This window comes from Musa acuminata, chromosome BXJ1-7 (genome assembly GCF_036884655.1).
Source record: "Musa acuminata AAA Group cultivar baxijiao chromosome BXJ1-7, Cavendish_Baxijiao_AAA, whole genome shotgun sequence".
NCBI classification, from domain to species: domain Eukaryota; kingdom Viridiplantae; phylum Streptophyta; class Magnoliopsida; order Zingiberales; family Musaceae; genus Musa; species Musa acuminata.
In genome coordinates, this window is record NC_088333.1 from 28,145,461 (window position 1) to 28,171,220 (window position 25,760).

Consider the following 25,760-nt stretch of genomic DNA (forward strand, 5'->3'; position numbering starts at 1 on the left):
GCTTGACCTCCTTCACCCTCTCCTAAGGATCTGCAAGGAAACAGGGATATACGATCTCCCTAGGTAACACAATCTCTATACGCAGTTTTGTGTTTTTGCGGATTTTGCGCACCAATCTTCGCACGACGATGAACATAGTTTTGGGAATCGGGGATTTTTGTTTTCTTGTTCTTCCGCTGCGCATATGATGTCGCCCCCCCTATGATTTCCCAACAGTGGTATCAGAGCCAGGTTGTTCGTGCGAATGATTGGTTTTGAACTGCGTGTGTTGTGTTTAGGAAAAGAAGAAAGGGCATTAGGGTTTTCTGGGAAAAAGACAGTTTTGCCCCTCGGAATTTGAGAAATTCCAGTTTCTGTCTTTTGTCCAAATTACGAAAATACCCTTAGGAATTGAGAAATTCCCTATATATCCCTGATTTCAGAAAATATTAATTAATTAAAAGGTTTAGTTGATTATTATTTTTATTATTATCTAGTAGTCCTACATGATGATGATTATTTATACATGTGATGTATGATGAGTGGACGGATGATCATGGACCGTGTGATGTGTGTACTTGTGATTATTATTATTGAGGTCTGCGAACCTCCATTATATTTCTCGTTTATTGTCGGGCCTGCGTGCCTATGATTAAGTTGTAATCACATGAGGAGGCGCAGCAGGAGCGTGGATGCCATAGCGGGACCCACGAGACGGACGATCGTGATGCATGGAGATGCATCAAGATGTCGACGGAACCGACGAGGACGAGATGGACGATCACAAGGCATGGAGATGCACCGTTGCACACATAGATCTTGATGTGAGTGATTAGGCCTACTGGCTCGGGCCTAATCATATTAGGTTGTGGTCCATGATCATCTGGTGTGATTGCTTATACACATACTAGATATGTATATATATTTGCATGCGATGTAGATATATATTAAATATGCATATGTGTGACATGTCATATTAGGAGACCAAATCATAGAAACATCTCTCGATAATATTAAGTCGGTAAACGTGAGGCAATTAGATTGACCCACGTGGCCTTCCATCGTTATGAGTAGGAACCGAATCCCGGTGTAGGTTGAGTTGGTCGAGTCCCTCGAGACTCACCTATATCGCGATTCGCTATCTTGCTTACGACATAGAGATGTCACCGGTGACCTGAGGGCATGATATGCTTGGTCGAGTCCCTCGAGGGTATATCATCAAATCAGACTCATCTTGTAACGAAGGTGTTGACTTAACCGAGCATCATGGTTGGTCGAGTCCCTCGAGGCCATGGTGATTCGGAGGTCGAACAGGACGGGAATCACAAGGAGTTGTGATCGGCAAGAGTTGTCTACCTTTTAGGCTTAGTGTGATTGGTCGAGTCCCTCGAGGTTACACTAAGACGCTGATTGGATCCTGATCCCCACTAGAAGTCTGCCGGAGACTTCCGTTTCACGTGCTGAGGGTGTCGCGTGACTCGTTAGTAAAATAGTGGGAGCATATTAAGATAGAAGTCCATATCTTGATAGTTTATTTCTTGCAAAATCTGCATGTTATTCATTTTTGCTACATCTTTATTTTCAGAAAATGTCGCTTTCAAATCCCTTACGTGGCATACTTGATGTCAACCGCCTCACTGGTCCAAATTATACGGATTGGCTCCGTAACTTGAGAATTGTTCTCACAGCGGAGAAAATCATGTACGTCCGTGATATAGTGATGCCTACGCCCGAAGAAGGGGCAAGCGAGGATGAGATCGCTCGCTACGTGAAGTACATTGATGACTCCACTCTTGCTCAGTGCTATATGTTGGGCTCTATGACTCCAGAGTTACAGAGACAACATGAAAAGATGGATGCCAGATCCATTCTCCTACATGTCCGTAAATTGTTTGAGGAACAGGGAAGGACTCAACGATATGAGATATCCAAGAGCCTTTTCCGCGCTAGGATGACTGAGGGGACACCGGTTCAGAACCATGTCCTAAAGATGATTGAGTGGATAGAGAAACTCACAGGTCTAGGAATGGTCCTAGAGGATAACTTGTGTGTGGACATTGTGCTTCAGTCCCTACCAGATTCCTTTTCACAGTTCATAATGAATTTTAATATGAACAAGCTTGAGGTGACTCTCCCAGAGCTCCTCAATATGTTGAGGGAGGCAGAGAGTACTATTAAGAAAGAGAAGCCAGTTCTCTACACTGGTGAGACCAGAAAGAAAAGGAAAGCAGAAAGGTCCCTTAAGAAGGGAAAGGGCAAGGGCAAACAAGGTAAAGCAAAGGTTGCTAAGAAAGACCCAACAAAGGACAAAGGCCAGTGCTTCCACTGTGGTAAAGATGGGCACTGGAAGAGAAACTGCAAAGAGTACCTTGCAGAAAGGGCGAAACAAAAGCTTGATGAAGCTTCAGGTACATTCATGATCAGTCTCCATTTGTCAGACTCTTATGATAACACATGGGTATTAGATACCGGTAGTGCTTATCATATATGCAATTCGTTGCAGGTTCTGGCAAGGCCTAGGAGACTAGAGAGAGGCGAGATGGACCTCAAGATGGGTAATGGAGCAAAAGTTGCTGTATTAGCTGTTGGCGAGGTCGCCCTACATCTGCCTAGTGGAGCTTTTATTGCATTAGATGCATGTTATTTTGTTCCTTCTATTATCAAAAACATTATCTCCATTTCATGTTTAACAGTTAGTGGATATAAATTTGTTTTTGAGAACAATGGTTGTTCGATATTATTAGATGATAAGATCATCACGAAAGGAACATTGCATAATGGTTTATTTATGTTAGACACCACTCCACATATCATGAATATAAATGTGTCCAAAAGGAAACGAGATGAGTTGAACAGTGCATACCTGTGGCATTGTAGGCTAGGTCACATCCATGAAAGAAGGATTCAAAAGTTGCTAAATGATGGATATCTAGATCCATTCGACTATGTGTCATATGCAACTTGTGAGCCTTGCATTCATGGAAAACTGACCAACTCTCCATTTAGTGGAACTGGAGAGAGAGCCACTGAGTTGTTGGAACTCATATATAGTGATGTATGTGGACCCATGTCAACTCATGCCATTGGAGGTTACTCCTACTTCATTACATTTACTGATGATTTCTCAAGGTATGGATATGTGTACTTAATGAAGTACAAGTCCGAGGCCTTTGAGAAATTCAGAGAGTATAAGAATGAGGTGGAGAACCAGACTGGAAAGAGTATCAAAACTCTTCGATCAGATCGAGGAGGTGAGTACTTAAGTACAGAGTTTACTCACTTCCTCAAGGACCATGGGATATTATCCCAATGGACACCTCCTTATACACCTCAGCTCAATGGTGTCTCTGAAAGGAGAAATCGTACATTATTAGATATGGTACGGTCCATGATGAGTTTCGCTGACCTACCCATCTCATTCTGGGGATATGCCCTAGAAACCGCAGCTTACCTTCTGAACAGAGTTCCAACTAAGTCGGTAGTGTCTACACCATATGAGATATGGAAAGGGAAGAAGCCTGATCTTAAGGTTGTTAAGATTTGGGGTTGCCCAGCCCACGTTAAAAGACACAACCCCGATAAGTTAGAATCAAGGACAGAGCGATGCAAATTTGTGGGACACCCCAAGGAAACTTGTGGGTATTATTTCTATCATCTCGAGGACAAAAAGGTCTTTGTAGCTAAGAGAGCAGTGTTCCTTGAGAAGGAACACATTCTTGGTGGAAACAGTGGGAGAATGATAGAGTTGAGCGAGGTTGGAGAACCAAGCTCAAGCACCACTCTACAGCCCGAGTATGTTCAGGTATCTAATACACAAGTTTCAACTTTACGCAGGTCTGATAGAGTATCCCATCCTCCTGAGAGATATGTGGGACATATTAGAGCAGAGGATGTAGAGGATATTGATCCTCAGACCTACGAGGAGGCTATTATGAGTATAGACTCCGGGAAGTGGAAAGAAGCCATGAATTCTGAGATGGATTCTATGTACTCCAATAAGGTTTGGAACCTAGTTGATGCACCCGAAGGTATTGTACCCATCGGTTGCAAGTGGATCTTTAAGAAAAAGATCGGAGTAGATGGAAAGGTAGAGACCTATAAAGCAAGGCTAGTGGCTAAGGGGTATCGTCAAAGGCAAGGTGTTGACTACGACGAAACCTTCTCACCCGTAGCAATGCTAAAATCCATCATAATTCTATTGGCTATTGCAGCACACTATGATTATGAGATCTGGCAGATGGATGTGAAAACCGCATTCCTCAACGGGAACCTCGAGGAGGAGGTGTATATGATGCAACCTGAGGGATTCGTGTCCAAGAACTGCCCAGATAAAGTGTGTAGGTTGCTTAAATCTATTTATGGACTAAAGCAAGCTTCCCGAAGTTGGAACATAAGATTTGATGAGTTAATCAGATCTTATGACTTCGTTAAGAACGAAGATGAGCCTTGTGTATACAGAAAGGTAAGTGGGAGCGCTATTAGCTTTTTGGTGTTATATGTGGATGACATCCTCATCATTGGGAATGACATAGGAATGCTATCCACAATAAAGGCTTGGTTATCTAGACACTTCTCCATGAAGGACTTAGGAGAAGCATCTTATATCTTGGGGATTAGAATCTATAGAGATAGATCCAAAAAGATGCTTGGCTTGTCCCAGTCTAGGTACATAGAAACTATTGTCAAAAGGTTTGGCATGGAAAATTCCAAGAGAGGTCTCATACCGATGAGACATGGGATATCGCTTTCTACGAGTATGTCCCCAAAGACTCCAGAAGAAAGGGCGAACATGGATATGATACCTTATGCCTCAGCAATAGGGTCTATCATGTATGCCATGCTATGTACTAGGCCTGATATAGCGCATGCTCTGAGTGTCACGAGCAGGTATCAGGCGGATCCAGGCTTGGAGCACTGGAAAGCAGTAAAGTGTATCCTTAAGTACTTGAGAAGGACTAAGGATCTTTTACTAGTATATAGAGGTAATAGCCTTAAGGTTGAAGGCTACACTGACTCAAGTTTTCAGTCTGATGTCGATGATAGCAAGTCGAATTCAGGGTATGTGTACACCTTGAATGGAGGAGCAGTGTGCTGGAAGAGTTCCAAGCAAGATACCACTGCTGACTCGACCACAGAGGCGGAGTACATTGCCGCATTAGATGCAGCAAAGGAGGGAGTTTGGGAGTCGATACAGATAGCGACAAGTCGACTTCCTTATATTGCGACCACTATGGGGTGATTACTCAAATAAGGGAACCCGGGTCTTATCAGAAGTGTTCTAAGGAGGTTCCAGCTTATAAGAGAGATCGTAACCCGAGGAGATGTAGCAGCGGAAAGAGTTCCATCCGAAGATAACATTGCAGATCCACTGACAAAGCCGTTGTCTCAGATTGTCTATGAGCGTCACAGGAGTCTGATGGGGATCAGACACATAGGTGATTGGCTTTAGGTCAAGTGGGAGATTGCTAGTCATAAGTGCCCAGCAAGCCAATCACGTGAGTGATGGCACGTGTGACTTGATACATAATCTTTTTGCTTATTATATTTTGGCGTATATCACTTTATAACTATTGCATAAATGCATATATATTGTGATGTCCTTGGATTTGTGCAATGAGAATCGGATCGTGATGAGATCACGATAATGAGATCGATTCACCTTTAAACACATATCCTAAATAATCCCGGTCATAGGTTACTCGAGAGGGACATCGTGATAACCGGATAGACTGGTGTGCTGTATACCCGTCCATATGATGGATGCAGCTGGTCTCATAGCTGCTCGTGTAGGGACACTAGGGATACAGTACAGGTGCTCATTGGAGAATGAGTTCACTGATTGATCTGCTTACGGAATGCTGGATGGTTGATGATGCCTTATTGTCAGACAACGATTCCGTAGTCCTAGTGGTGTATCTGGTTCTTAGACTTGAGACACCAAGGATGTCCTGTATGAGTGCTCCACTCTTTGATACCAGACTTATAGGTTTGGCTGTTCCCAGATCTAGTACAGCTGGTCATTGGGAGTGGTAGTCGACCTTACGAGGGCTATTGAGTGTCGATAGAGGATCATCCACTCTCGGTATCATGAGAGGAATATCCCATGTGTTCTTGCTCAGACAAATCCCTGGCCAGGGTCATTCGGGTTGAGAGAGAAAGAGTTCTCCGGGAGAATCCGATTAGAGCGAGACTCGAGTAGAAACCGTATGGGTCTGACAGCACCATGCTCGATATACGGTCTCTGGGATATTAGATGGATGAGGGACTATAGGTACATGGTAACTGAGGACAGACAGGTCCAATGGATTGGATTCCCCTGTATCGTCTGGGGACTACGGCGTAGTGGCCTAGTACTTCCGTAGTCGATGAGTCGAGTGAATTATTATAGAGATAATAATTCACTGAGTTAGAAGGAGTTCTGACAGGTATGACTCACGGCCAGCTCGATATTGGGCCTAGAGGGTCACACACATATGGTAGGCATTGCGATGAGTAGAGATTCGGATATGAGATATCCGACGGAGCCCTTGTCTTATTGGATGCAGATCCAATACCCACTAGGGAAAGGACCCATTAGGGTTTTGACACGGGATCTCTATAAATAGGAGGGATTCACAGCCTCATAGGCTAGAGTCTTTGCTTGCCCTTCCTATTCTCCTCTCCCTCTCCACCTCAGAGTAGGCCTGGAGTTTTGAGGAGCGTCGTCGCAACCCTGCTGTGTGGATCACCGCTAGAGAGGAGGACGCTTGACCTCCTTCACCCTCTCCTAAGGATCTGCAAGGAAACAAGGATATACGATCTCCCTAGGTAACACAATCTCTATACGCAGTTTTGTGTTTTTGCGGATTTTGCGGATTTTGCGCACCAATCTTCGCACGACGATGAACATAGTTTTGGGAATCGGGGATTTTTGTTTTCTTGTTCTTCCGCTGCGCATATGATGTCGCCCCCCCTATGATTTCCCAACACCTTCCAGATTTCTCTGGTCCCTCGCGGAGCGACTTCCCACCACGGTGCCAGAGATGCTCCAATGGGCTAACCGGTACATCGCAGCAGAGACTTGGGCGGCCGGGAGAAGAAGGGACGACTTCCGACCGTCGGCCCCATGAGAGAGGTCAAGCACCTGGAGTGGCTACCCGATATAGTCCTCATGAAGGAAATCAAAGCCCCTCCTTGGCCTTTCCCGAGCGAAGGTTCGGTATCTGCCTTACCCCCTCTTGGCTCGCTGTTAGCCCCGGCCTAAACTCCTCCGAGTCTACACGGCTCGGCTGGAGACAACCTCGAGCCACATCCCTCGGCCGCAGACCGCCGAGTCTACCTCAGCGCGGCCTGCCCGCCTTCGCCATGTCCCTCGGCCTTCGCCATATCCCTCGGCCTTTGCCATATTCCTCGGCCGCGTGATGCCTACACGGTTTGCCCGCCTCTGTCGTGCTACTTGGTCGCACGATGCTTGAGACCACACCTGCGCGGTTCACCCGCCTGCGTCATGCCACTCGGTCGCACAATGCCCGAGACCACACCTACACGGTTTCCCCGCCTGTGTCGTGCTACTCGGCTGCACGATGCCCGAGACCACACCTGCGTTGTGCTCCTCGGCTTCCTGCTCCCGAGACACACCTGCGCGGTTCACTCGCTTGCGTCGTGCTCCTCGGCTTCCTGCTCCCGAGACACACCTACGCGGTTCACCCACCTGTGTCATGCTCCTCGGCCTCCAGCTCCCGAGACCACGCCTGCGCGGTTCACCCGCCTGCGTCGTGCTCCTCGGCCTCCAGCTCCCGAGACACACCTGCGCGGCCAGCCCGCCTGCGTCGTGCTCCTCGGCTCCATGCTTCCCGAGAAATACCTGCGCAGCCAGCCCGCCTGCGTCGTGCTCCTCAGCTCCATGCTCCCCGAAGACCGCGCCTGCGCGGCTAGCCCGCCTGAAAGCTGAAGCAATGCCTCGGACTCCCGTTACAATGACCGACGCATAGCTTCTTTCCAGGGGGGAATATGATGAGGATAATAATGGCGACAAGACTCGAGTGACATCAGCTGTCCCAGATCACGCCTCACAGCACCTGGCCAATGCAGACCGGAATGTCGACCGAGGCACATTAACACCCTGCTCAAGCTCGGTCCTTTACGCCACGCCAACACCAATGTCAGACGTTACCAACCTGCCCCCTGCAAGCGGGCACATTAGGAAACAGTAAGCTTCCCTATAAATACCCTCGCATTCTAAACTGAAAGGAGGAGGAGACACCAAAAACACTTCTTCATCTGAAACCCCTTCCACATCGACTAACTTGATCGTTGGAGGGGTCGGGCCGAACACCCCGACCCGGCCTTTGTGTAGGTGCGAAGCCGAAAGTCCCCACCGGACGCGCAAGCGAGGAATTCTTGCCCGGAGGAAACGACGACCCCCATCCGACCCGACCACCGACCCCGACCCGACCCGACCGCCGACCCGAACCGACCCGACCACCTCGGCGCACTCGAAGGCCGTCCCGGGAAGACCCCGTCACCCGGGCCCGAACCGAGCCGCGTCGGCCTCGAGGCCACGGCTCCAGGTTGTTCACACTAACATATATATCATGCACAGCCCTTGCCAGGAATATTTTTCCTTTCTGAATTGCACATGCAAGCAACAGTTTGATGCTCTACTATCTCAAATAGTTTAATGCCGCTGCTGGTTAGGGTTAGGTATACGCAAAGCTTCATGCAACTTCTCCTCCTCTTGTCATCCTTGATCAGATCAAACCAAAATAACAATGCAACTCGTGGACCACTTTCCAACCTTCTCTTCGGGTTTTGCCAATTGCTGCAGCTTCAACTCTTCACAGTCTTGCACTTGCAGTACGTATGGAGCTTAACTACTGAATTCTTCTGAACTTAAAAAGAATACTCAGATGGAGTCGTCGTCATCCACTGGTGGGTGCTCCTAACCACTCTTCTTCTACATACATATATGGGTTTTTGTAATGGAATATGGGAAAGATGAGTTGTCTTTTGGTGTTATTGTGTATCTAAATTTATCATCTGCATTACGAATTGCCATATCATAACATGCACACCTTAAGAAGAGCTTTCCGATTGAAGTTGCAATAACCAGGTCCCATGTCTGGCAGATTAAGCAAACAGCTTCCCATTTGGGTTTGATGATGTCTTGGTGAATAATAGAGCCAGAGAAGTGAGAAATAAGAAATCTGAAGTTGACCTTTCTATCACAGCACTGAGCAAGTGGGAGACTTTTTCTGCCCGTGCTTTGTCGGTAGGGGTTTGTGTGGGAGCAAAAAAAACAATGTGAGTGAATTCATAATGACCCTCTTTTGTGTGTGATGCAAATTAGATTGAGAGTAGACTGAGTTACACTGGTACATGCTGCTATGACAGAACCAATTAAGATTTTAAATGAAGAATAATGTATTGTGACACACAAATCATGGCTCCGATGCCAAGTGATCATGACTTTGATGCTAAATTCAGAAAGGCATGGCTATGATGTTGATAACTAGTCTGGGCTAATCAGCAGGAGACAGCTAATATACCATTTCAACTCATTCAATAAAATTAAGTCATCAATTGTCAAGTTAGAACACTATCTGTTGTTGCAAGATAAAGATGATTAAATCGTAACACATGTTATCAGCTTTTGCTGTCACCAAGTAGATTCCACGTGAATTCACATTAAGAATGGAGTTCAACTCATCCTTGTACGTTCATCACTTCTTTTCTTTTGATTTATGATTCTTCTCCTTCTTGATTTACAAATGAGAACATATCATCATCTTCAAATTGAGGTCGTCTTTTTTTTTTTTTTTACGTTGATTTGGTATTGAGTTTAGTATTTTCAATGGAGAGAACAAACACCTAAACTGAAAATAGTAATGATTTGATTAAGATAAAAATGATTGTGGTTCAACCCATGTAAGAAAAAATTATTGTCACAACAAATCCTCTTATCGACATTGAAAATGAAATAATCTAAATTTTACGTCGAGCAATTTGCATTAGAATAGTGCAGAGTAGCAAAAGATTATAAAGTTTGTTTTCTCTTGCATGTTATCTCTTGGGGCAATTGATCTTCATCATAATAGGCCCTCCAATAATGCAATTGGATAATGCATAATGCACCAAAATTTATGAAAACAACAGAGGTCAAATCCTATTCTCGCAAGGCAAACTCATGTAGTTGCAAAAGGGTAAACCAATATTAATCTCTAATCACATTAATAAGATTTTATTACACAAGAAAATGATACCGATCAATAAAATAACTTGTAGACTCAAGCTAGAAGGTTGCAATTTCACGTAAGATGCAGAGATTTCGTTGCTTCATTTAAACGATGATTGCCACTTGAAACTTTGTTTTCTATCACATGCTAAGTACAGTTCAATTTCAACCATCATGTTTATATGGTACCTTTAGAGATAACACATTCTCCTTTATAAAAGTTGGGTTGTTTGCACTGTGATAAAAAAGTTGACTACAAACCCAAGTGTTTCATCTTAGGTTATTGTGCATTTATCTTTTGGTACAAATGTAAACAATCCCGAGTGTTGAATTCATGTATTATCTACCACAATTTGAAACTAGTTTTTATTGCCATTTTTCAATTATTATTTATAGGGTATTGTTGCTGCAATTGCATATAATATAAGGTGTCTGATTTTCGGTTTTCAAATTTTCAACCTCGATGAATTGCTTGGTGATCTCTTTTAGTAATTTGGATGCTTGATATACTTATTTATAACTTGTATTCTGCATACATGAATGACACAATTATGATTTCCCATATATATATATATATATATATATATATATATATATATATATATATATATATATATATATATAATCTTGTTTATGTAGTACAATATATAAATTGTTTCATAATTCTGTCCATTATGCATAACTTTTACAAATTTAGATATAGTAACTTGTTTTAAGGATTTAATGAAATATTTAAGATGCTAGGGATATATATATATATATATATATATATATATATATATATATATATATTGTTAGGATCAAGAGCACTAAGAGGGGGGGGGGGGGGGGGGGGGGTGAATTAGGGCAGCGGAAAACTTTCTGCGATTAAAATCGAAAGCTGCGTTTGAACGACGAAAACGACTTCGATGTAAAAACCGATTCTAAGACTGCTTTAGCTTAAGATTAAGCGAGATGACGTTAAAGTAAATCTACAAGGGCAGTTTGCAGTTTATGATAAAAATCATCATGCAAGCGTAAACTGAAATGCGACGTTCGTATGATAAAACCGGTTTACGTCTAAACATCAACTTTGAAGATACTGAACTTTGAGATATGTTTTGTAAATGCGCAGAAGGCAGTTTGCAGTTAAAGTTGCAGTCAAAGCATAAACGTAAACTGTAATGTAATGATCGTACGAAAACGCCGATTTACGTCTAAACGCAGATTCGGAAAGATCTGAACTTAGAAACTCATTCGTAAAAGTGCAGAAGGCAGTAGCTATTTAGGAGGTTTGCAGTAATGATAAAATGCTCAAAGTAAATGCAAACCGAGATTTAGAGCGGTTCGGTCAATCTTGACCTACTCCACTTTTGGCTTCCTCCACCGACGAGGTTGCCGACGTCAACTAGAGGCCTTCCTTCAATAGGCGAAGGCTAACTGCCCTTTTACAGTTTCACTCCTTTTGACGGGATCAGGAGACAACTCTTATAGAACTTTTCTCTCCTCTCTTTACAACTCAAAACTTGAAGAATAGAGGGAGGAGAACTTTTGGGCTTTACAATAATTTTGAGCTCTAAGAATCACATAAAGGATCAAGATTTTGGTGTATGTCTATATGCTTTCTGTGCTGAATGGGTGGGGTATTTATAGGCCCCAACCCAGTTCAAATTTGGAGCTCAAAACGATCAAATCCCGGAATTCCGGGATCTGGCGGTTGCACCTCCTATCTGGAGCGGTTGCACCGCCTGGCAGAGCTCGAAGACTAAGCCTAGGCGGTTGCACCTCTCTGTCAGGGGCGGTTGCACCGCCCTAGTCTGGCTCGGAGACTGAGCCTGGGCGGTGCCACCTCTTGACTGAGGCGGTTGCACCTCCTGCCAGAGCTCGAAGACCGAGCTCAGGCGGTGCTACCTCTCTGTCAGGGGAGGTTCCACCGCCCAATCTCGCTCGGAGACTAAGCCCAGGAGGTGCCACCTCCTGGCTGGGGTGGTTGCACTGCCCAGTCTCCCTGGGAGACTTAGCCCAGGCGGTGCTACCTCCTGGCTTGGGCGGTTGCACCTCCTGGTGCAATCAGGGTCCGAATGGGTAGCTCCATTCGGCCCAATTTCGATTTTTCAGGGGCCCAATTGCCCCAAGATTAAGCTAATGGGATCACCTCCCATTTCCAACTTAATCAACATGCTAACTACGATTACTTCTAAGACAATTTCTGTAGCTTTGCTTCGGTGCGTCAATCGCTTCTTCCTGCGAGTTTCCGACGAACTTCCGTCGATCATCCGATGAACCCTCGGTGATCCTCCTGCGGACTTCCAGCAAACTCCTGGACTTGCGACGATCCACTTGGCAAGTTCCGACGAGCTTCGCTTGGCAAGCTCCTGGACTTCTCGGATCTATTCCCGCAGAACCTCCGACGACCGTTCGAACTTCTGTCGAACTCTTGAACTCCCAACGTGATCATTGACTTGACTCCGGCACAACTTCTGCTACTTGTCTAACTTTCATCGTAGTTAATTCTGCACACTTATCTCAACACATATATTAGACAACAAATGACAATTGACTTCATCATCAAAATCCGAGATTCAATAATCTCCCCCTTTTTGATGATGACAATCAATTGATAATGGAGATAATCTTAACTCCGCCTGTCTACATGCCATATTTGAGATAAGTCCACCTTGAATTCAAGACCTAAGAATTCAAGTGACATATTGATAAGTTAAATCATTTGAACTTATCAATACTCCCATCATGATACCCATCATGATGTTTCTCTCTGAGGATGATGTCAAGGCTTGACATCTATCATCAGATTTCATATAACAAGTTTGAATGATTAGTAATTGTAACAATTCATCATGTAGTTGAATATCAACATGTAAAGCTGTGAAGTAATATTTTGATATCATTACATGATGTACATATTTCAACTATCTTAGCAAGTGTTGCATTTCTTCACATGGTAAGGTATCAACTCAAGGCATAATTCAAACTATAGCATCTGTTCATATATCTCTTGGTGATGCAAGGATGGCATAATCATAGCATTAGTGTTTTTAGCATCAATAAATATATTTCTCAGTGATGCAAGCATGGCATAATCATAACAGTGTTTATAGCATCAATTCATATATTTCTCCCCCTTTGTCATCAACAAAAAGCATGGTAGTTGTGATACCAGGAAAATAATATAAGCAAGCATATAGAGGAAGACATTATACATATATTGCTTTGAATACTTCTTCCCCTTTTGTGTTATAATCCTTTGTACAAGTAAAGATATTTCAAGATGGAATTCATATGCAGGAATCATTTCATCAAATTTATTTCAGAAAAATATTTTTCATTAAGGTGTACGAGAAAATCTGATTTATAGCATTCGGATAATGAGATGCATTTGGACACGATTATGCTACTGATTTTCAAATACAATCATGAAGACAAAACATTTCAATACATGTTATGTAATGGCAATCAAGTGATTTGATCATTCAAAACTTTTAGCACAACATTCCATATCACATACCATAAAAATCCGAGATAACCTTTCAGTTTATATTTACCACAAGGCACAAGACATATGTTTACCACGATAGATGTTTACAACTATATCAAGGATCAAGACCAAGCACATCATGGTGAGTAACATAAGGAGTTTACAATAACAACAACAGATGTTCATACAAGCTCATTCATGAGGTGGAAAATTAAAGTGCCTAAACAAGGAGTCAAATTGATTATGAATTTGCTGCAGCTCAGATAGGATTTGACCTTGTCGTTGTTCAATCCGTTCTTGTCTCTGTTCGAATCGGTCCATCCGAATCCCAATTTCTTCGACGGATGATGTATGAGTTTGCTCAAATGGATGTGTTTCCTCAAAGGGACAGATCGGAGGAGATTGGGTACCCCTAAATACTGGTGTTTCCGGTTCTGGTTCAGGTTGAGGGGGATCCGTTCTTCTTGGCATTCTAACCCAATTACCGTTTCTATAATAACATCTTAGTCGGTGAAGTAGATTTTGTTTATTATGCTAAATCTATCTACTTTTATTACTTTTTCTTCTGGTGGTATTAGAATATCGTAAGCTTTTATTATTCTAGTGATTATACCACCATATGGGAGCATCATGTCTTTCTTAGATAATTCTAACATGTTTTGTTGGATAAGATAACCAAGACAGATGTCATGTCCCTTCATGATCAAATACATAGTTCCCAATTCTAATTGACTCACTTCATCATGATGGTATTGTTTAGGAAGAATTATGCTAGTCAGGATATGATGAAGTATCTTAGTGTTTAAAGGCAGTAGATGTTCACAACTTTTAGGAACAAATGCTAAGTTGGGATTGGCAAAAATTGTTCCTAAGGCTTCAACATAGGATGCTCCAATAGTTTCATCATCCCATGATCCTCTAAAGTACAGTCCTATGCTTTTCATGGGAATGCCTATCATATCATAAATGAATCTATCCGTGATTGAGATGTGTTGTCCTAAGAGATAGGTGGACATTATTTCTTCATCATCTATTTGTATGTTATTGTAAAACAATCTAATTAGTCTTGGATAGATAGGTTCGTTAATTTGCAAGATTGGAAGTAGATCTAGGTTTGCAAACCATTGGATAGTTTCTAAGTCTCTTAGTTCATTCAGATCTACGTATTTTCCCTTATTGACACTCCTAAGTTCGAAAGAGGGAAATTTTTTAGTATGGTTTTTTGACTCAAAAAGGGTGAAATCAAAATCTTCTACCAATCTCCTCTTTCCCTTCTCCCTTGAGGATCTTCTAGATCCCATAACTACTACTGTTTAGAGGGATAGTGATAAGCAAGAGTAAATGAAAGAAAAAATAGAGTTTAAGGGGTTCTTAGAGAGTACCTTAGTGAAATCTTCAAGAGAGGGAAGGATTGTTGATGTTCTGCTCTGAAATGAGAGGTATTTGGGAAGCTAAACGGGGTGAAATGGGGATGGAGGAGGCTTGGAGGAGTAGAGGAGGAAAGGGAATGAGTTGGGGTCGGTTTCACCGCCGGCCCTAGCTCGAGTTAAAAAGGGCAGAGTTGCGGGCGGTTGCACCTCTGGCTGGAGCGGTGCAACCGCTGGCAACCCGTGATAGCTGGAGGTGCCACCGCCAGCTGGAGAGGTGCCACCGCCTGCAGGCAGTGAACATGTTAGGACTCTAGCTTGGAGAGTCCTAATTGAGAGGGACATTCATGTAAAAATGTTAGGACTCTAGCTAGGAGAGTCCTAATTGAGAGGGACATTCTGTTAGGACTCTAGCTAGGAGAGTCCTAATTGTGAGGGGCATTCATGTAGGAAGTTTTTTCTTAGAGAAGAATTAGGAGTTGTAAGGGAATAGGAGTCTTGAGTAGGAGTTCTATTAGGAGTTGGTTAGAAGTAAGAGTCTTAAGTAGGAGTCCTATTAGGAGTTAGAGTTTAGAAGCCCTATAAATAGCCATGTATTCCTTCTCTTTTCTTAAGCAATAGATGAATCTTTTCTGCAGCCTTTGAGCAGCAACTTGGAGGGAGGAACCCCTATAGAGTTCCAAGGAGGCCGATCCCCTAAAGAGATCAACCCCAAGTTTAGAATCTGTAAGGGTTCTAACACCTGGTATCAGAGCAGCGTTCTTGGCGTCTCACTGCCCTTCCACAGCCATCCATCAACCCTCTACAACCATCCAAAGTAATTCCCATAATTGCTTAAAAGATCGACAATGAATTCCGTCATCATCTCCACCACCACGGATCATCCTTTGATCTCCCCGTGAATTGCAACAGGTTCTGGTTTCCTACCTTACTGCTGCTGCAATTTAGTTATCCTTATTCGAAAATCCAAAAAAAAAAATTCGTTCCTATATTGCTGCATAAACTTTTCGTCACAAAGTTTTCATCTCTATAACGAAAGATACATTACAGAATTCCAACTGCATAGCACCATCTGTTTGATCTTGCTACTGTGCTTTTTCTATCCAAATTTCTACGAAATTTTTATGACATCTTTGACACTTCTTAATAGTGGATTTCCCTTTGGTTTCATAAAAAAATTCTCAATATAAACTACTGATCTTTTATGTCCAATCTACTGCACTTGAATTGCAGAATTCAAGCCGCATAGCACCAGCTGTTTGATCTTGCTACTGTGGTTTTTCTATCCAAATTTCTACGAAATTTTTATGACATCTTTGACACTTCCTAACAGTAGATTTCTCTTTAGTTTCATAAAAAAATTCTCAATATAAACTACTGATCTTTTATGTCCAATCTGCTGCACTTGAAAATCTATGCTGCAGAAAATTTCAGTTGCATATCGTTGCCTTAACCCATCTATTTGCAATCTTTTTTGAATGAAATTTCTTATACACTTCATAGATCATCTTGGCTTCCATCTAAGATTGATCTATTAAGAAATTCATCTCTAAAAACGATTTTATGTTGCTGCAAATTTTCATCGTAACCCGCTGAAATTTTTCGACGATAATTCTGTAATTGCAACTTGCACCAATTTCCTTGCTGTTATACTGCTGAAATTTTCTTGATTAAATTAGATATCCTTGCTGTCATATAAACTGTGATTTTTCTATCAATTCCCTCCTCAATTCTCTTAAGTTTTTGGTGGAAATTACGTCGAGAAACCGTTGTTTCTTCGACAACAATTCTACTCTTACAAGACAGCACATACTTGCTGCAACTTCCACGGATTTCTGTCAAACCTTTGCTACCATCTACCACAGATCCAAAACTTTCAACCATAGCCCTAAAACTCTACTAAACCACACCCTCAAACTGCACCCAAAACTACCACAAAACAAGCCTAAATCGTAGCCTACATCCACCAATCCACCAACCCTTTTGACCATCACTTCTCTCAACCTATACATGCCTTTAACCTAACAACAAAAGAGAGATCTTAACATCATAGATTTGGAGGCATATATTATGGCATCTAAGGAGGTAATCAATGCGAAATTCGAAGTCTTGGAGGCGCGAATGGAGGATAAGATTCGGATGCTCTTTACCGAACTCAGATTGGGCCGACCACTAAGCCCGAAGAAATCACATCAAGGAGAGAGCTTTGCCCAATCACACCAACCCCAAAGATATGACTTCCAAGAGAGGGGAAGCTCTATGACCAACCCCAACTATCCATGCATGAGAGTGGACTTCCCTAGATGGGAAGAAGGAGACCCGATTGGTTGGATCTCGCGCGCGGAGCGATATTTTCGGTACCACAAAACTGCGGATGTATCTATGGTGAAAATTGCAGCTATATATCTTGAAGGGGATGCTATACAGTGGTTTGACTGGTTTGAACATACTTATGGAGTCCTTTCATGGCGACAATTCAAAGAAGGACTACTGATTCGCTTCAGACCAACCGATTACGAGAATATTGACGAACAACTAGCAAAGATCCAACAAACCTCCACCATTCAGGAGTACCAAACCAGGTTTGAAAGGTTATCTAATCAAACTCATGATTGGTCTCAAAAACAGCTATTATGGACCTTTATTGAGGGCTTGAAGCCGGATATTCGAGGAGAAGTTAAAGCACGACAACCGTATACGCTTATGGCAGCCATCTCTTTCGCACGACATCAAGAGGAGCAATTGAACCATGAAGCTCGGAGGACTAGGGTCTCTCCTCAACCAGTAATATTGAAGCCCTTAGCACCCCCTACTGTCGACCAAGTCCCTACACTAAAGAGGTTAACAAGAGAAGAGCTTCGGGTGCGATATGCGAAGGGGTTATGTTGGCATTGTGACGAGCCGTGGAGCCGTGAGCATCGCTGTAGTAAAGGGGGACTTCTTATGGAACCGATAGAAGAAGAGGTCATTGAACATCCAAAAGAGAGCCTTGAACATGAAGAAGAAGATGCAGAAGAAGAGCCACAACCGACTGAAGTTACGGTACATACACTAGCTAGCTACTCAAACCCGCAAACGATGAAAATTGGAGGCCTTCTCAAACAACAACCAATCACTGTTCTCATCGACACGGGCAGTACTACTAACTTCCTAAATAGTAAGCTTGCTATTCGGATATCATTACCTATCGAGAATCGCTGCAGGTTTGATGTTAAGGTCACCGACGGACGGATTTTGAATTGTGATCATAGGCGCTTGCAGGAGAAACTATTGCTGCAGGACCAAGAGATAATTGCATATTTCTTCCTTCTCCCTCTTAACAATCATGAGGCCATGCTCAGAATTAAATGGTTGACGACAGCAGGTGATATTTCTTGGAATTTTATGAAACTAATTATGAAATTTTACAGTAAGGAGAAACAGGTGACATTGCACGGGAAACGTGGGGGCGACATAACAACGATTTGCACACAAGAAATGGAGAATGTTTTGCATAAAGCATGTAGCGGCTTTTTGGTACAACTTGAGCAGCAAACTAAGGGAGAGCCAACAGAATTTGAAGATCCAAATCTACTTCCTTTGCTTACTGAATTTTCAAATATATTTGACGAACCGCGCAACCTACCTCTTACCTGTCGGCATGATCATTGTATAATGATTCTTCCAGGCAAATCTTCAGCAAATGCTCAGCCATATCAGTATCCACATCTCCAGAAGGATGAAATAGAAAGGATTATAAAAGAGATGCTCGAAACAGGAGTTATTCGGCCAAGTTGCAACATCTACTCTTCGCCGGTGCTACTTGTACGCAAGAAGGACGGAACAAGGCGAATATGTGTTGATTACCGAGCTCTCAATGGCATAATCATCAAGGACAAATACTTTATTCCAATAGTAGATGAATTGCTAGATGAAAGGGAGCACAAATCTTTACAAAGCTGGACCTTTGATCCGGGTATCATCAAATACGAGCATGCGAAGAAGACATACGGAAAACCACCTTTTGAACACACAACAACCACGAATTTTTGCTTTCTTCAACAAAAGGTGGAATATCTTGGGCATATCATATCAGAGGAAGGTGTGGCAGTGGACCCCTTCAAAATTGGAGCAATGCAAAACTGGCCGACCTCGAGAAACATAAAATTGCTAGATGGCTTTCTGGGTTTAACAGGCTACTACCGCAAGTTCGTGAAAAACTATGGAAAGATCAGTGCACCACTTACTTCCTTACTAGAAAAAGATATCTTCCAATGGTTGGACAGAGCCTCCGCTGCCTTCGACAAACTTAAGGCAGCCATGACGACGACACCGGTGCTAACACTACCAGATTTCAACCGACCCTTCATTATTGAGGTCGACACATCTGGAGTCAGAATTGGAGTCTTTCTCATGCAAGATGGTCGACAACTCGCATACACTAGCAAGACATTATCTCCCTCTGATCAAAATATGTCAACATATGATAAGGAGATGCTCGCCATTGTGCGCGCAGCAACGAGGTGGAGATTGTACTTGATCAAACGATACTTTCAAATCAAGACCGACCATAAAAGCCTAAAATATCTCTTGGAGCAGAAGATATCTTCCCCCGAGCAGCAAAAATGGGTAACAAAACTTCTTGGATTTGATTTTGAAATAACTTACAAAAAGGGGAAAGAGAATGTTCTTGCAGATGCGCTTTCGCAACTACCCGAGCAAGTTGAAGTTTCGACCGTTTCACTTCCGACCAGCGACTTCCTTGAGGATATTAAGATGGAATGGCAGGAAGATTTAGATACTAGTAAGATTATAAAAAAATTGGAGGCAGCACCAAGCCCCATGGCTCATTACAATTGGGACTCAAAAGAATTACACTATAAGGGTACTAAATTGAAAAGGAGTACGACATATCACCTACAAACCAACAGCCAACCGGAAGTTTTAAATAGGTGCTTGGAGACAGCCCAAAGCCACCCACCAAATATGACTACCCAAAGAGAACTCCAGACCCAGCCAAGTGCCATTATTAATCGACGAATCGTGACTCGACGACGACGACCCACTAATGAAGTGCTAATATAGTGGACGAACCTACCAAAAGAAGATGCCACTTGGGAGAACTATGACGACTTGAAGATCAAATTCCCAGAATTCATGAATAATCAGCCTCGAGGACAAGGCTGATTTGAAGAGGGCGGGTCTGTTAGGACTCTAGCTTGGAGAGTCCTAATTGAGAGGGACATTCATGTAAAAATGTTAGGACTCTAGCTAGGAGAGTCCTAATTGAGAGGGACATTCTGTTAGGACTCTAGCTAGGAGAGTCCTAATTGTGAGGGGCATTCATGTAGGAAGTTTTTTCTTAGAGAAGAATTAGGAGTTGTAAGGGAATAGGAGTCTTGAGTAGGAGTTCTATTAGGAGTTGGTTAGAAGTAAGAGTCTTAAGTAGGAGTCCTATTAGGAGTTAGAGTTTAGAAGCCCTATAAATAGCCATGTATTCCTTCTCTTTTCTTAAGCAATAGATGAATCTTTTCTGCAGCCTTTGAGCAGCAACTTGGAGGGAGGAACCCCTATAGAGTTCCAAGGAGGTCGATCCCCTAAAGAGATCAACCCCAAGTTTAGAATCTGTAAGGGTTCTAACAGAACACTTTGTTCTGATTAGCGTGATTTGATCAGGGAGCTTTTGTCTTGAGGAGAGTTTTCATTCAGAGCAATTAACTTTTCTTCCGTAATTACATATGAGTTTTTATTTTAAGGCAAAAACTCTTGTATGATCAAGATAGATCTTTTAACATGCATACTCCCAATGTCGTACACATGTTTGTGATAGTTTGTTCAAGTTGGTAACCCTTTCAAGTTCATGACATACTTAGTTTCTTCATGATACAAGGTTTGATTCGAAGATGATGAATGGATAAAATTGACGGGTTCGAAGATCAAGGGGATATGTGAATTTGGGAATCATATGTTTCTAATTCTGAAAAGTCAAATAAGGTTGTATCCAAATCGCATTTGTGATTTCATAATTTCCACTTGTTATTTAAGCGTTGCGAGGGTTATGACTATCGAGAATCAAGGAGCAGAATATTATTTCTTGCTCCAGCCTAATATTTTAATGTTTTTACAGGAAGAGATGATTTTAGGTACCCATTTGCTTTTGGGTGCCTCACAAATAGATCTACATTTTCTATCATGTTGCATAGAATTTATCATGGTTCCTTTAGGAACCCAAATAAATTTGTTTGGACTTATTTTCTTGAATGGACAATAATGCATCTTGTGTCCAACTTTGCAACAAAAGTTACATTTGTCTTGATGTCGAACATGTAAGATAGAGCCTTTTCTGAAGGTGGTTGGATTTTGGTGAGGACTTCTCACGAATCCAATTCCACTTCTTTTGGGAACGTGACCCTTGTTTGCAAGGATCATGTTTAATGACTTGCTACCAACCTCGAATTTCTTCAAGGTGTCCTTAAGTAGCATGTTTTCCTTTTGAAAGGTTTCTAGATCATGGCATTTTATGCATGAGCTTAAACTATCATGATGTTCAGCTTTCAACTTATCGAAATTACAGATAAGACTATCATGCTCTTTTTTTAACAATTTGTATTTTCTACTAATAGTCTTGCATTCATCAAATATTTCATGGAAAGCATTTAGTAATTCATCAAATGATAAATCTGCATCTATTAAATTTGTTACCTCATCCTCGATGGCCATTAAGGCGTAATAAGCAACTTGCTCGGTGTTGGACTCCTCTTCTTCGGACGCGCTCGAGTCATCCCATGTTGCTTGAAGCGCCTTCTTCTTTGATGTTCTCCTTTTGACTTGGGGATAATCACTTTTGTAGTGTCCCGGCTTTTTGCATTCATAGCAAATAACTTGGTCCTTCTTGGGTTCAAGTTTATTTTTTGCGTCATTCTTAAACTTGTTTCTTTTAAAGAATTTTTTAAATTTTCTTGTTAGAAGTGCCAAGTCATCATCACAGTCCTCATCACTTGAGTTTTCTCTCAAGTGGCATTCTGAAAGTTTTAAGTGCCATATCCTTCCTGTTTTTTGGAAGGATGTCTTCTTGCTCTTCATGAGCTTTACAAGTCATTTCGTAGGTCATTAATGACCCGATTAGTTCTTCAAGAGGGAAGTTGCGCAGATCTTTTGCCTCTTGAATAGCAGTGACTATAGGATCCCAACTCTTAGGAAGGGATCTTAGTATCTTATTTACGAGCTCAAAATCCGAAAAGCTTTTTCCGAGTCCTTTTAGACCGTTGACGACATCCATAAAATGGGTAAACATGTCGCCAATGGTTTCACTCGGTTTCATCCGAAAAAGTTCGAAAGAATGTAACAGCAGATTGATTTTTGACTCTTTCACTCTACTTGTGCCTTCGTGAGTTACTTCGAGTGTGTGCCAAATATCAAATGCGGTTTCACAAGTTGAAACACGGTTAAACTCATTTTTATCAAGCGCACAAAATAAGGCATTCATAGCCTTTGCATTAAGAGCGAAAGCCTTCTTCTCCAATTCATTCTAATCGATCATTGGAAGAGAAGACTTCGAAAATCCGTTTTCGACAAGATTCCATAGTTCAAAATCCATAGAAATAAGAAAGATCCTCATTCGGGTCTTCTAGTAGGTGTAATCCGTCTCACTGAACATGGGTGGACGTGTAATAGAATGGCCCTCTTGGTTTCCGGCGTATGCCATCTCTCTTGGGTTTTAATCCTTTAGAGAGTTAACCTTGCTCTGATACCAATTGTTAGGATCAAGAGCACTAAGAGGATGGGGGGGGGGGGGGGGGGGGGGGGGGGGTGAATTAGTGCGGTGGAAAACTTTCTGCGATTAAAATCGAAAGCTGCGTTTGAACGACGAAAACGACTTCGATGTAAAAACCGATTCTAAGACTGCTTTAGCTTAAGATTAAGCGAGATGACGTTAAAGTAAATCTACAAGGGCAGTTTGCAGTTTATGATAAAAATCAGAATGCAAGCGTAAACTGAAATGCGACGTTCGTACGATAAAATCGGTTTACGTCTAAACGTCAACTTTGAAGATACTGAACTTTGAGATATGTTTTGTAAATGCGCAGAAGGTAGTTTGCAGTTAAAGTTGCAGTCAAAGCGTAAACGTAAACTGTAATGTAATGATCGTACGAAAACGTCGATTTACGTCTAAACGCAGATTCGGAAAGATCTGAACTTGGAAACTCATTCGTAAAAGCGCAGAAGGTAGTAGCTATTTAGGAGGTTTGCAGTAATGATAAAATGCTCAAAGTAAATGCAAACCGAGATTTAGAGTGGTTCGGTCAATCTTGACCTACTCCACTTTTGGCTTCCTCCACCGACGAGGTTGCCGACGTCAACTAGAGGCCTTCCTTCAATAGGCGAAGGCCAACTGCCCTTTTACAGTTTCACTCCTTTTGACGGGATCAGGAGACAACCCTTACAGAACTTTTCTCTCCTCTCTTTACAACTCAAAACTTGAAGAACAGAGGGAGGAGAACTTTTTGGCTTTACAACAATTTTGAGCTCTAAGAATCACATAAAGGGTCAAGATTTTGGTGTATGTCTATATGCTTTTTATGCTGAATGGGTGGGGTATTTATAGGCCCCAACCCAGTTCAAATTTGGAGCTCAAAATGATCAAATCCCGGAATTCCGGAATCAGGCGGTTGCACCTCCTGACTGGAGTGGTTGCACCGCCTGGCAGAGCTCGAAGACTGAGCCCAGGCGGTTGCACCTCTCTGTCAGGGGCGGTTGCACCACCCCAATCTGGCTCGGAGACTGAAGCTGGGCGGTGCCACCTCCTGACTGAGGCGGTTGCACCTCCTGCCAGAGCTCGAAGACCGAGCTCAGGCGGTGCTACCTCTCTATCAGGGGAGGTTCCACCGCCCAGTCTCGCTCGGAGACTGAGCCCAGGCGGTGCCACCTCCTGGCTGGGGCGGTTGCACCGCCCAGTCTCCCTGGGAGACTTAGCCCAGGCGGTGCTACCTCCTGGCTTGGGCGATTGCACCTCATAGTGCAATCAGGGTCCGAATGGATAGCTCCATTCGGCCCAATTTTGGTTTTTCAGGGGCCCAATTGCCCCAAGATTAAGCTAATGGGATCACCTCCCATTTCCAACTTAATCAACGTGTTAACTATGATTACTTCTAAGACAATTTCTGCAGCTTTGCTTCGGTGCGTCAATCGCTTCTTCTGGCGAGTTTCCGGCGAACTTCCGTCGATCATCTGATGAACCCTCGGTGATCCTCCTGCGGACTTCCGGCAAACTCCTGGACTTGCGACGATCCACTTGGCGAGTTCCGACGAGCTTCGCTTGGCAAGCTCCTGGACTTCTCGGATCTGTTCCCGCAGAACCTCCGACGACCGTCCGGACTTCCGTCGAACTCTTGAACTCCCAACATGATCATTGACTTGACTCCGATGCAACTCCTGCTGCTTGTCTAACTTTCATCGTATTTAATCCTGCACACTTATCTCAACACAGATTAGACAACAAATGACAATTGACTTCATCATCAAAATCCGAGATTCAACGTATATATGAACAAAGAATTATATACAACAGAAAGTATCTAGACGATATGCTAAATGCATAATATTCTGGCCTTTTTTTTTTATAGGATAATGTTCAAAAAATCCTCATATTTTTGGGCTTTATTCTATCTTTTCACAATGTTCTAAATAGACATAGTTCGTGACTTGATAATTATTGATATAGATAAAAAATATATTTTGATAAAAATAAAAAGAACACAAGTATATAATAACAAAATTATAAAAATATTCGTTAGAGTATAAGCAAAAGTGGTTGACAGTTAAATAAGAAAGTATTGTAGGTAAACAGTAAGAGAAAAGGGCACATTAGATTTATAGTTGTTCGGTCATCATGATCTGCGTCTACTCCTGATTCCTCCTCTATCGAGACTATTAGTATTCATTAACGACATTCTTTCAATGAGTATAAATCAACTACCCTCTTATAACTATTTTTCCTTTTCACAAGTTTCGGAAAAAATCTTTACAAATTACTCACTCCTTCCTTAAATAGAAATCAAGACTTAGAACAAGAGAAGAAAACTCTCAAAGGATTACAACAAAGTTTTATCACTTAGATCACAAATTTTTTATTCACTTTTCATACTCTATTAAGCAAGAAAGTGTGGGATATTTATAGGCCCCAAATGACTTTAAAAATAGAGTAAAAAAATATTTTATCTTCGGTTTCTATGATACTGATGGTACAACAGTACCACTGTTTACCGATTCAACAATAGTTACTTGTTTTAAGGATTTAATGAAATATTTGAGATGCTACACACACAATATATATATATATATATATATATATATATATATATATATATATATATATATATATATAATATTAATATAATATAAATATAATATAATATAATTAATCAAGGAATTATATATAATAGAAAGTATCCGGATGATATGCTAAATGCATAAGATTCTGACCTTTTTCTTTTATAGAACAATGTTAAAAAAAATCCTCATGTTTTTATATTTTTGGGCTTTATTCTATCTTTTCACAATGTTCTAAACGATAGCTTGACATAGTGTCAGTGACTTGATAATTATTAATAGAGATAAAAAATATATTTTGATAAAAATAAAAGGAACATAAGTATAAAATAACAAAATTATTAAATAAGACAGCAATACAGGTAAATAGTAAGAGAAAATGGTACATTGGATTTATAGTGGTTCGATCATCGTGACC